Source organism: Sinohyriopsis cumingii, chromosome 16 (assembly GCF_028554795.1).
Source record: "Sinohyriopsis cumingii isolate HCF-2022 chromosome 16, ASM2855479v2, whole genome shotgun sequence".
Lineage (NCBI taxonomy): Eukaryota > Metazoa > Mollusca > Bivalvia > Unionida > Unionidae > Sinohyriopsis > Sinohyriopsis cumingii.
Genome location: NC_142976.1, coordinates 76085307 through 76096825, shown reverse-complemented (window position 1 = coordinate 76096825; position 11519 = coordinate 76085307). Strand labels below are relative to the sequence as shown.

The 11519-nt window shown below is 32.4% G+C and overlaps 1 long non-coding RNA gene across 1 annotated transcript; it reads left to right on the top strand.

The window, feature by feature from the left end:
- The first annotated feature begins 2430 nt into the window (after positions 1–2430).
- Positions 2431–11347, top strand: LOC149780825 (uncharacterized). Its single transcript, XR_016415147.1, has 5 exons — positions 2431–2728; positions 4009–4064; positions 4832–4922; positions 10352–10456; positions 11211–11347. It is a non-coding gene; the product is annotated as an uncharacterized LOC149780825 (long non-coding RNA).
- Positions 11348–11519: the final 172 nt, after the last annotated feature.

Here is an 11519-nt window from a genome sequence, read left to right as displayed (position 1 = left end):
GAATGCTGTATTGTGACCTTGACCTAAAAGGTAAGATGGCGAATATGAAATACGAACAAACCGACTAGTATATACAGGTTATTGGCTTGATACTAAAAAGTATCGTGAACGAGTTCTTGGACGTATCGCGTGACTTGGGATAACTTAGAATGGGATTAATTCTGATATTTGAAGAACTGTATTAGCTGTCACATACAAATGTCTCGTCAAATAATTCTAGATAGGGAATATATAGTTTAAATATAGCAGTTTCATTTTATATTCTGCATTTTCATTACAACAAAATCCAAAGATTCGGATGGACAGGAGAATATGTGTAGTTAGTTCATGATAATAAATGCACGGGAAGTATATAATATCGGAATTGTGAACCGTTATTTCACTTTTTACAAGAGTTGCGATACAACTTTGCTGTTGGCCGCTTGCTTCTCCGTACATGCTTAACATTATTGTCAACACACAAACAAAAATATTCAATACATCTAGTTCAGAAATTCTCATATACTACAATGTGATTTTTATATTGCATAATAAACATAATAATCAAATTGAGATAAAGCAATATTTGGTACGTATTTTGAGAAAACTTGATAAGAAATATTTGAATAAATTGAACGTTTAATTCTAAATCAGCTAAGATATTCAAATGAATATTTAAGCTAACAGACAGAGTTCTCCATTGCAATAACTCGTTTAAAATGGACAGAGGTAAAGCATTATATATGAAATGTGGCAGAATTGTACAATTTTATTCTGAAGCGCAAATTCATAATAAAAATGAATGGACAATCGGCAAGTAGAACGGTACACTATTGCTAATATAATAGTCATCATAGAGGCACTAAATCGACAAAAGTATTTAAAAATAGTCTAACATATAAATGCCGTACTGGTTTACTTATTGTAGATCTGCTTTCTTGAGTAAAGAAGGGCTGTGCTATCGCTAGGAACATTTTTATTATTCTTTTAGAACAACAGCACACCTTAAATTATCTGTATGAAATATAAATTAAGCATTGAATAAGTAATCAATAAATTTCTGATAAAGGTTTTTCGTACATTGATAATTGGACCACAAATCTCTTATAACTACCCCTACATTCACAGCCAACCTTACTATATTTGATTTATCCCTGTAATAGGTAAAGTAAACACTACCAACATTTTCTAAATCTTGAGGAATGTAGCAGCAAGTTGCGAATTCCATTCGTAGTTAATTTTAATAAAGTTTGCGTAATGTAATGAACAAACTCTAATCAGAATGGGCTGTAGTACCATGGAAAAAAAATTGGAAATATATTGAAGCAATACTATCATACTATAAAATATAATCTATATTCTATAACACGATCCCTTGTTACCGTTATATCTATCACATTGCTGACATGGTATCATTTTTGTGTTCAGTGATCAATCAATTTCTCATAAAGGTTTTATGAAAAAGTTTAGGCATTTCTTCGTGTTCTTTTGATCATATTTTTTTACATATATTTTGTTTATTTGTGATGGTAGCGATCCCCATAGATCATTTATATATATATATATATATATATATATATATATATATATATATATATATATATATATATATATCTCAAAAGATCAGTATTAAACCTGACTACTGCGCAATTCCGGTAAAACCAGAATTTTGAGATAGAGGCTATTATATATAAAAAGTCACGTACATCCAGTACAGCCTCGATTCCACCCTAAAATTCCACACTAGGAATGAATAAAAAAGACTTAAAAAGAAATCTCTTACTTCAGCTGTTACTACTTTTGAATCAAGATCATGAAGTAGGTCAACATAAAGACACAAAGTTCTAATTTTAGGTGTTTTACGAAAGAAAAGTCAGGTCAAACTAATTTCTGGAAAATGTCAAATTCCAGTAAACAAAATTACATTACTATAACATGTAATGGAGTAAAAACTTTAAAACTAACAAACAAACAATTGCATTAAATCAAATATAAATTAAATCATATATATATATATATATATATATATATATATATATATATATATATATATATATATATATATATATATATATATATATATAATTAGATACTTACATTTCAATTTAATTTGTCGAAATCTGTGATGTTTTAAATGTACAATATACTGCATACAGATGAGTTCGAAAGAACCAGAAAGTTTCCTAGAGTAGGTTTTCAATACAGATGTATTATATCCGATAAATCAGCCAATCCCCCTCTACGAATATGTAATGATACTGATAAACGATTTTGAGATTGCTCATACCTTATTGCGTGAGAACGAGAGAAGAATATGTTACGAATATTTTGCCGATCATATTTGATGCTTATTTATTTATTTATTTATTTATTTATTTATTTATTTATTTTTTAATGCTAACATATTTTTGAGTGATTGATTTTCGTGAATATTGCGTGGAGTTAAATAAATTTATACTTTACAAATCGTTCACAAACGCAATATTTTGTCTAAAATGTACCAATGATAAATGGTTATTACTATTACAGGCTCGCAGCATTACAACAGTGAACCTTTGATATCCGGGATACTGTTCGACATTTGAGTTTCCGGATGTGCATAAATATAAATGTTTTCTTTACATTCTATGCTAAAAATATCACTTGGACTTCTCGAATGTTCTATAGGTATTCCCGTTGCTTTAACAAGCTATATATAGATAGTCGCATTCAGTCATTTGGTATAGCTTATCAGGATTAGAAGAACAAGGTAGTATTTAAAACTTTTTAGTATTGAACAGTTAATTGTAATTTATAATCATAAACGATGTTTATATTCGTCGCATTATCATGTCTATTTAGTACATAATGTAAATATATCGAATCCCTTTTGCATAGTTGTCGCATTTTGAATCTGTTGAAGACGGAGGTGAAGTTGTACTTTCTGCTATAGATTCTGTCTTCACTAACACCAGAATAAGAGTAAATCACCCAAGAAGTTACTCTCTTGTTGCTGACCTATTTTACATTGTTATTGTTTTTTTTTTAAAAATTACATCTTATTATTATTGTTAATGTTATTTTTGCTCTTGCTCTTTTTTCTTGGGTTTGCTGATTTGTGGGAGGGAAGAACTTTAACTACGGAAGAAATCTTTTCTGCATTGAATTCTCAGTCTTGGACTTTTGACATCCCTATTTCTTTTCTCGCAATTTGATTAGTAGCAGACGGTACACATTTATCTTGCTTTTAATCTCTTAGTCAGTTATATTTGGGTAAAACCGTTTATTTTATAACTTTACATATTGCAATTTTAATTTGTTCACAGTGCTCTGGGGAAAAAAAATAATGCAACAAGACACCATAGACCTCTACCCAGCCCATGAAGTTAAATTGTGGTTCACTTTGACGGAGCTGTTCGCCCTCAAATTGACGGTTTGATCCCAGTTGTTGTTATTTAAATTTCATCCTCACCTTTCTCTACACGTAAGCTTGTCGTTTGATATCATTTACATTTCCTTTCATCATACATAATATTAACAGGAGCTTGATGTTAGCACTTACATTCTTTTCTTGATGGCACTTTAATTATGATAAACACAGGAGCTTGTCCATAGACAGAGTATTATGTACATGGCATGATTCTTCCCAAAACATTAATGTCAAGCTCTTGTGGCTCGCTATTCGGTTGAAGTTTGTTTATTTTCGTCTGTTTTGTTGTGTTTTATTACAAAATGTTCGTAGACCTATCACTTTACTTCTTCGCATCTTAATTACTCCATAAAACAGCTTCCAAACTTATCATTTCTCCGTGCGAGAAAGTGAAAATAGAAATGGGATGGGGTGGGGGAAGAGTGAGTGGTAGGGTAATGTAATGACAAATAATGCTTATGATCAATTTTATTAATTATGTATTCCTCTGTTATTGTTTAAATAAATAAAATAAATAAATAAATTAATAAAGAAATAAATAAATAATAAATAAATAAATAAATAAAGAAATCCTATTCACGCTCATTGAAAAAAATCAACTGCTGGTTCTTTTTCTTCAGCTTCTCTCAAAATTCTACTGATGATTACAACGATGACAATGATGATGCGTTTTCAGGTAGGATGTTTACAATAACAATATTATGTTTAATTGTTAGCAGCTTTGATCCTGTTTACGCTATTATCCTACTCCTTTTGAATGCACCTGTTTTGCGTGTTCGCTAAGTGCACTGACTTTTCATTTATGTTTCATTTTATCCATGAAATAATTTTGTAATATTCCATAATCCTCAATGTAAGCAGAATCTAATCAGCACTGCAGTAAAAGTGAGATAGAGAGATCCACCCCTCTCTATATTCTGCTTCTGTCTTTCGATATCTCTGTTTGTGAGTCTGTATATCTGTTTATAAGTACATCATCCAAGTGTCCGTCTTCATTAATGACTACCGATTTTTTTTATTCAGTCTGTTACTTATCTACTCTTTGGCGTCTTCATAAGAAAACACAAAATTAAACATTGTTTATCTTGCTCTAAAATTCACGTTGATTAATTTATTTAATTAAGTTTTTATTTTTTTATAAATTTTTATTATACGATCATCATCATAATAATATAATATTTGTAATATTTATATCAAGGATTTTCTGTAAGATGTGAAATGGCGCCTGGGCCAATAGGTTTGGAGGAAAATTGTGCAATTTTGGAACAAGATTTTCAGAAGTAAATGAGTAAATTTGGAAATTCTTCATGAGTTCAAAATAATTCGTCATTTGACATGAGTCTATTATAAGGCCTTAGAACCCTTAAAGTAGTAGTAGTATTCTTTTCATTATTATAGCTGTTGTTGGTTGTTGACACTAATATTATTCTTTCTTTAAAACAGAGTCCCCTTATTATGTGTTTCTTGTTATTGGGGGTCACTTGGACGGATTTCGTTCGAGGTGATGTGACCTTGGCAGAGGATTTTCATAAATGTGAGTACACATTTACCCCCATCCCTACTTCGATCCCTAAAGCTACACATCGTACTGAATAATTATCGGAGTATATAGTGTTCCGATATAAAATGTGACGAAAATATAATAAAGGAGTTTTATCTTTGACTAAGTGATATTGTATGCCCATAAATTAAAACAAACTATATTCAATGTACTTCTTTATAATTTGTTCAACGAGGCTTTAAATACTGTCCATGTGTTAGATGGTGATCAAGTGAATACAAACAAAATACTTTCTGTCATTCACGTCAACATATTTGGTCCTAAAACTCAGATGTCATATAAAAAAAATAGAAATGCATATTTAATTCTAATTTTCAGAAGAAATTATGTATTGAAAGAGTTCATATAAACCAAACAAAAACAATTCTTGCACTATTTGAGTATTAAAAAGTTCTTTGCACCATATTATTTTGTTTCTTAAGGCAACATACTGCCATGTTTTCCTCTAAACATCTGAAAGTTAATATCTCAAAATGAAAGACAGATGTCATTATCTATTGATAAATGTTCTCTGAAGATTAAAGAATAATAACGTTTTAAAGCTATCTTTGGATGAAGATGGTGTACATTTTTTGCATTAGTCTCTACAAGATGGAATTTGTGTCTAGTACAATACAAAGCAGGCCAAAACCAATAAAAACAGACGCCAGCATTAAATACCTAATATTTTGTCGACCTTAAGGTATTTGTTATATATGTATATGTGTATGGTCTACACAAAGGCACGCATACACACATATCACTTCGCTCACAGTACAGTTGTACACACGGTTTAATATAATCTGAGTTTCCTCTCCACCCTGTTTTTGATATTTGGACATTTTGTTGGGGTACACCCAACATAAATGTACACATATCAAAAATAGGGTGGCAAGGGGCAGGGTAAACTCGGATTTGGTTTAATGTTCGTTGTCAAATACGGCAGTTATAAACGCCTTTCTTTTTTTTATACCAGATTATCACAACTTTCTTCAACTTAACGTGACCTGGAAGTATGCATACTATGCTATTTAGCTGAGGAACAACCTACCCACGCAAACTCTAACCTGTTTTGGTTTTATATATAGGTCAAAAGTAGGCCACACAGCCTATGCATATCAAATGTACTCCGAAACATGGAGCTGTTTTCATTTAAAGTCAGTTTGCAAATATATTGCATAACTCATTATGTTCCCATTTTCATCGTCGTGTGTACATACCTTTGAAATGGAAATAATTCCAAACATCCTTTGCATTTTGCTTTGGGAATGTCATGTAATACATGGGTGGTACCAACTACCTAGGTGGCCTTGACCAAGTGTCACGTGATCAGATGAGTTTTAGAGCAACCGGGACTGTCATATGAGTATCTAGCACGGGGATTATTGCTATCTGAAGATTGCGTACATGCTGTGTGTTATTGAATTTTACAATGTGACTCGGCGCTTTACTTTGGCTACTAGTTGCTATGCATGCGCGTTCTGTGAGGGGTTTGCAAACATGGAGTGAAATATTTTACATTCCAGTGTTTATGGAGGAGCAGTATTTTATATGCGGATGTCGTTTGATTAAGAAGAAAAACGCTGTTTTATAAAAGGACAACTCAACAAATTATTTGTTTTTCTTCTCTGTAATTGCAGAAGTTTTGGTAAAGTAAATTTTGTCAATGTCTTTTCTCTTTCCGTTTTCTGTTTTTCTTTTGTTAGTGGTTGTTCATTTGAGACTGGAAAGGCACATTTAGAGGTGGGACTGGCTATATTTTTTAACCATAATCGTGAGATAGGTATATTTTCAACAGGGAACAGTTTTTTTAAATTTTAGACATGGTGGTGTGTGGGGGTAATTTTGATGGTTTAAATTAAAGAATTCATAAATGTGATGTGTTTTCCAAACATGGAAATAATACCGATTTCTAGCAAGAGTGTCGTCCAATGTTTCGCATGACCTTTCTAATCAAATGCTTGCGTGAATTGTACATTGTGTCAAATTAATGAATGTTTTCAAACGAGAATGACGAGATTTTTATTTTCGTTAACACATTTCTTTTACGGATTGATAAAGTGAACGTTGTTCGAGTGGGAATACTGTAAAAACATCACAGAGATTTCACATCTGACAGATTTCAGAGCGTATCATCGTTAAACAAAGAACTTAATGAGTGTGAATTTACTGTAAAAACATCACAGAGATTTCACATCCGACAGGTTTCGGAGCATATCATCGTTAAAAAAAATTTAATGATTGTGAATTTACCTGTACGGATATTGATTTTTAACTTGTTCATTTGTGCATTCAAGCCTATGTTTGGACTTGGCAAGCTTACAGTCTGGCTGGGTAACAGACTGCTGCATCCAAACTTCGATTGACACTTAAATTTTGGTGTGCAATCAACACTCATCAATGCCAGATTTCTCCGTCGTTTTTAAAGATGACTATGTTTGTGTTATCATATTTAACCTAGCATTTTTCATAAAAATGCCTCCATTTGTCGTAGGGTTTAAAAGGCATACAAGACTGTATCGGTCACAGGATATCGAATAGATACAGTTCATGTAAGTTCAGTAACTAATAATTTGCAGGAATTACGTGGAAACTAATTAGAATATGTGAATACTTTAGCCTATTTTTGTCGTTTGAGTTAGGCATTAGGCATTATTATGACGTCTCATTATTGATTAAATAGATGCATTTTTTAGAGTCTACAATACAATCTTCACACCTTTTGTGATCTGGTCATCCTGAGAGAGAGAGAGAGAGATGCAATAGGGCTAAAAATGGATGTGTGGATTTGAATAACATACTTAAGGGCAGATATTTTTCCTAAATGGGCAGATAAAGTAGTTCCAAAAGGCCAATGTGCAAAACTGGTATTTATTTATTCATATCTCAGTATGAAATATATCTTAAAGAAGAATACATACACTGAGACTGTAGATTCTGCATTTTGCAAGCATAAAACGGTCCTAATCTAGTTATGCATCCATTCAGGTGTACAGTGATAAACAATTAGGATGGATGTGTCTATAATATTAGCTAAAAATCATGAAAATAGGCAGCGTTTTATTTTCTTAATTTTCTTTTAACAATGCTTTGAGTAAAATTTGAGAGGTCTTATTTTCAAAACCGTCGTATTTCAGAGTGTCATATGGTAATAAGGAATTTGAGTTTGTCCACCTTCCAGTTTCCATAAAAGCTGTGTTTGCATTGCAAACAATACTCACACAGCAAAGGGCTGCCAGATTCAGGTCTTATTATATACTGTTGATTGAAACCTGTCTGGGTAGATTATGGATCTCATCATTTTACATATATATTTCCTATATTAATGACGCTTGTATGTTTTGAACTTGGCATGGGCCTTTATTTATGGCAAGTGGGAATATTGTAAAATTTGATACAATGCACATACTTTTAGATCTGTTTTGTTCTCTGTACACACAATAAATACAACCATGTATAATCATATAAGAAATACATGCTGCAAATTGGATGTGTAATTTTCAGGTGCTTTTCACCTGTAAGAAACTAGTCTTATTTTCAAGTCATTTTCAACTGCAAGAAATTAGTGTCTAGTTTTCAAGTCGATTTCAGCTGTAAGAAATTTGTGTCTTTTTTCAAGTAATTTTCAGCTGTAAGAAATTTGTGTCTTTTTTCAAGTAATTTTCAGCTGTAAGAAATTAGTGTCTTATTTTCAAGGTTTTTTATTATCGAGTATTTCATTATATTAAGTTTTTAGGGTATGTTATCGTCTACAAATATTCGTGTTACACGGCAATTTCTGTTACTATATGAGAATATACCACATTAATGAAAATATCAAAATATCTTTTAAACAGGTAAACTAAGAGAGAACTGCATGGAGTGGGCGAGAACGTAGACAACAATGCAAATTAAATAGTAGGGTGAATTCACGGTTGATTCACGACGACTTGAGATCAGGAGAGAGTAATTGAGATCAAGTGGAGAGTGATTTAGTTCAAGGGAAAATCGAAACCAAAGTAGTATATGTATAATAGTAAGGGATAGAGGGAATCAGAGAGATTTGAATAATCGGGATCGAGGAGAGAGTAATGGAGATTGAGAGACAGAAATACGAGAAGAAGGGAAGTTATTAAATGTTATGGAGTGATTAAGATTGCGTGGAAATGGGCGATACTCACCAACCAAAGGAATAGAGGCTACGTGCAAACAAAGTCAATCTAGGAAATGCGGTTAAGTGTCGTGTGAAGGTGGGCTCGAATGAGACTCTTAAAGAGCAAGAAGTAAGCGAGAAGAACTGAAAGAAGAACTGTAAAAAATAAGTATAAAGCAAAGTTAAGATGAAGGGTTCTGCAACTTGTACGCTTCAGTTTGATGTAGCTTAATACAATAAGTGTCACGAGATTTAGCTGGTGTTACATATATTTGATTTAATTTATATTTGATTTAAGTTGTGTTTGATTTGATTTGATTGTTTGTGGGTTTTGGAGTATTTTTATTTTCTTTACATGTCAATGAAATGTAATTTTGTTTACTAGAAATTTGATATTTTCCAGAAAATTCAGTTTGACTCGAGTTTTTCCTTAGATGCATAATAATAGAAACACTTGTTTCTATTTTTGCCTTAGTTCCTGGCCTTGATTGAGGGTAAAGTAAACAGCTTTTTCTAGGAGTAAAATGATTGGTTCTTATCAAGGACATAAAGGAGCTATGTGACTTTTACATGTAAACATGATCATGTGATCCTCTATTTCGCAAATAGGCATTTCCGAAATTGCGAAATACTTAGTATTAATAGTAATGTTGAGAGAGAGAGAGAGATCAGAGTTCGGGCTTTTAAACACTTGATGTCAAGTTGTTTTCTTCTGTTGTGACCAATATTGAAGTATTGAAGATTTTGAGTTTTTGAGTTATATGTTAATTTTTCTTCAGATTATTTGGAATCTAGAAGATTAATTCGTTTCTCTGGAAATATTATTATATTCATTTTGAACATTGCTTGAAAATTTTATTTGGATTTCCAAGACCGGAAGACTAATGATTATGTTTCTACAAGGAACTGTAGACGTCAACACAGTACAGCCTACAGCATACGTCATTGCCTTCTATCTTGGATTCTTCGTCGGAACTCGAACTTGGAATCATTAGAACATTTCAATGTTAGGACTTCAAAATTTTTAATCGTGGATTATTCTTGTATTATTTTTGGATTTGATTCTGGAAACCGTAAGTTCTCATATTTGTTCATTTTTTGCAGGTTTGTTTTTTCAGGGAAAGACACTATTTGTTAAATTTTTCAAAGCTTTTTGTTTTCACACTTTCTTGTGTTACGAAAAGATATACAGATTAAATGATCAAAATATATCTATGAACATAGCGACAGAAGAAAAACGTGACGGTGGAAAATGCTGGAAATACATATATGTCTTTGTTTTCATTTGCAGCCGTTGAAAAAATCTGCAGTCAGGACTAGTACTACGATCAACATCTGGAAATATGCAGCCCTTGTAAAGAAGTATGCCCCACGATTCCATGCCCAGTATGTCCACGTAAGTAGTCACATGTTCTGATCTTTTTTGTCTCTCCCCATTTAGTATAGACGAGACATGTGTAACTAATTCTGGAGGCGGGTCCGTCAATAATGGCTATTGTTTACATTGTTTTCTGTTCATTCCAGACTCTTGGATAATTAGTATTAATCAATAATTAGTAAGCACTACATTTTCATTTTAACTAACCCCTATCCTCTGACCCTTAGGCAGGATCATGGTCATCTGAAAACCTTAGTTAAATTTTCGATATTTTTTTTTCAACATGGTCATATGTCTCGACCCCTAAGAAGGAAATCTATAATACTGAAACTGAATCAGGAAGATGTGTCTTTTGTAAAATATGGCCCTTAATTCTTCTCAGCCCTAAAAAAAAGATCAAGGTCATTTAATTGAAAATCTTTGTAAAGTTTTCTGTTAAATTTTTTCTGTATAGTCATAAATCCAAACCCTGGTAAGAATATATATTATGTTTCATCTCTAGATTTAGGAAGCTTTGTCTTTAAAAATCGGTACACTTTGTACATCTCTGTCTTGCAGGAAAAGTCAAGGTCATTTTAAAATGAAAACTTATATGTATTAGGTAAATTGGACTTATCACGCACAAGAGTTATAGTTCTAATAAATATTTTCTCAAAAGCAATTTCTCTTTCAGTAGGACAACATCTACTGTTTGCATATTTTAGTAATATATATCCAGCTGTCATTTAAAAAGTTAAGCGCAGTTTAATTGTATGTGTTTCTCATTGTTCAGACTTTGTTCTAAATCCGGAACCCGTGCTTCAGACAAAACCAGAACGTGGTACGATGGATGATGCTCCGAAAGCCTTCTGGATCGTACTCGGTATCACCATCTTCTTGTTGGCGTGTATAGTTGGGGCCATCATCATCTGGCAACGCCATCGTTTGATCAAAATGTTTAACAAAAAGACCAGACCGCGAGAAGTCCAAGCTGAGATGGAGACCCAACAGCCCCTTCGGGGTCACAACAGTACCTTAGTGGTGTAGATGTTGATGAATACGTTACTCTAGCGCAGTCACACAAAAAATCAATGTTTTATAA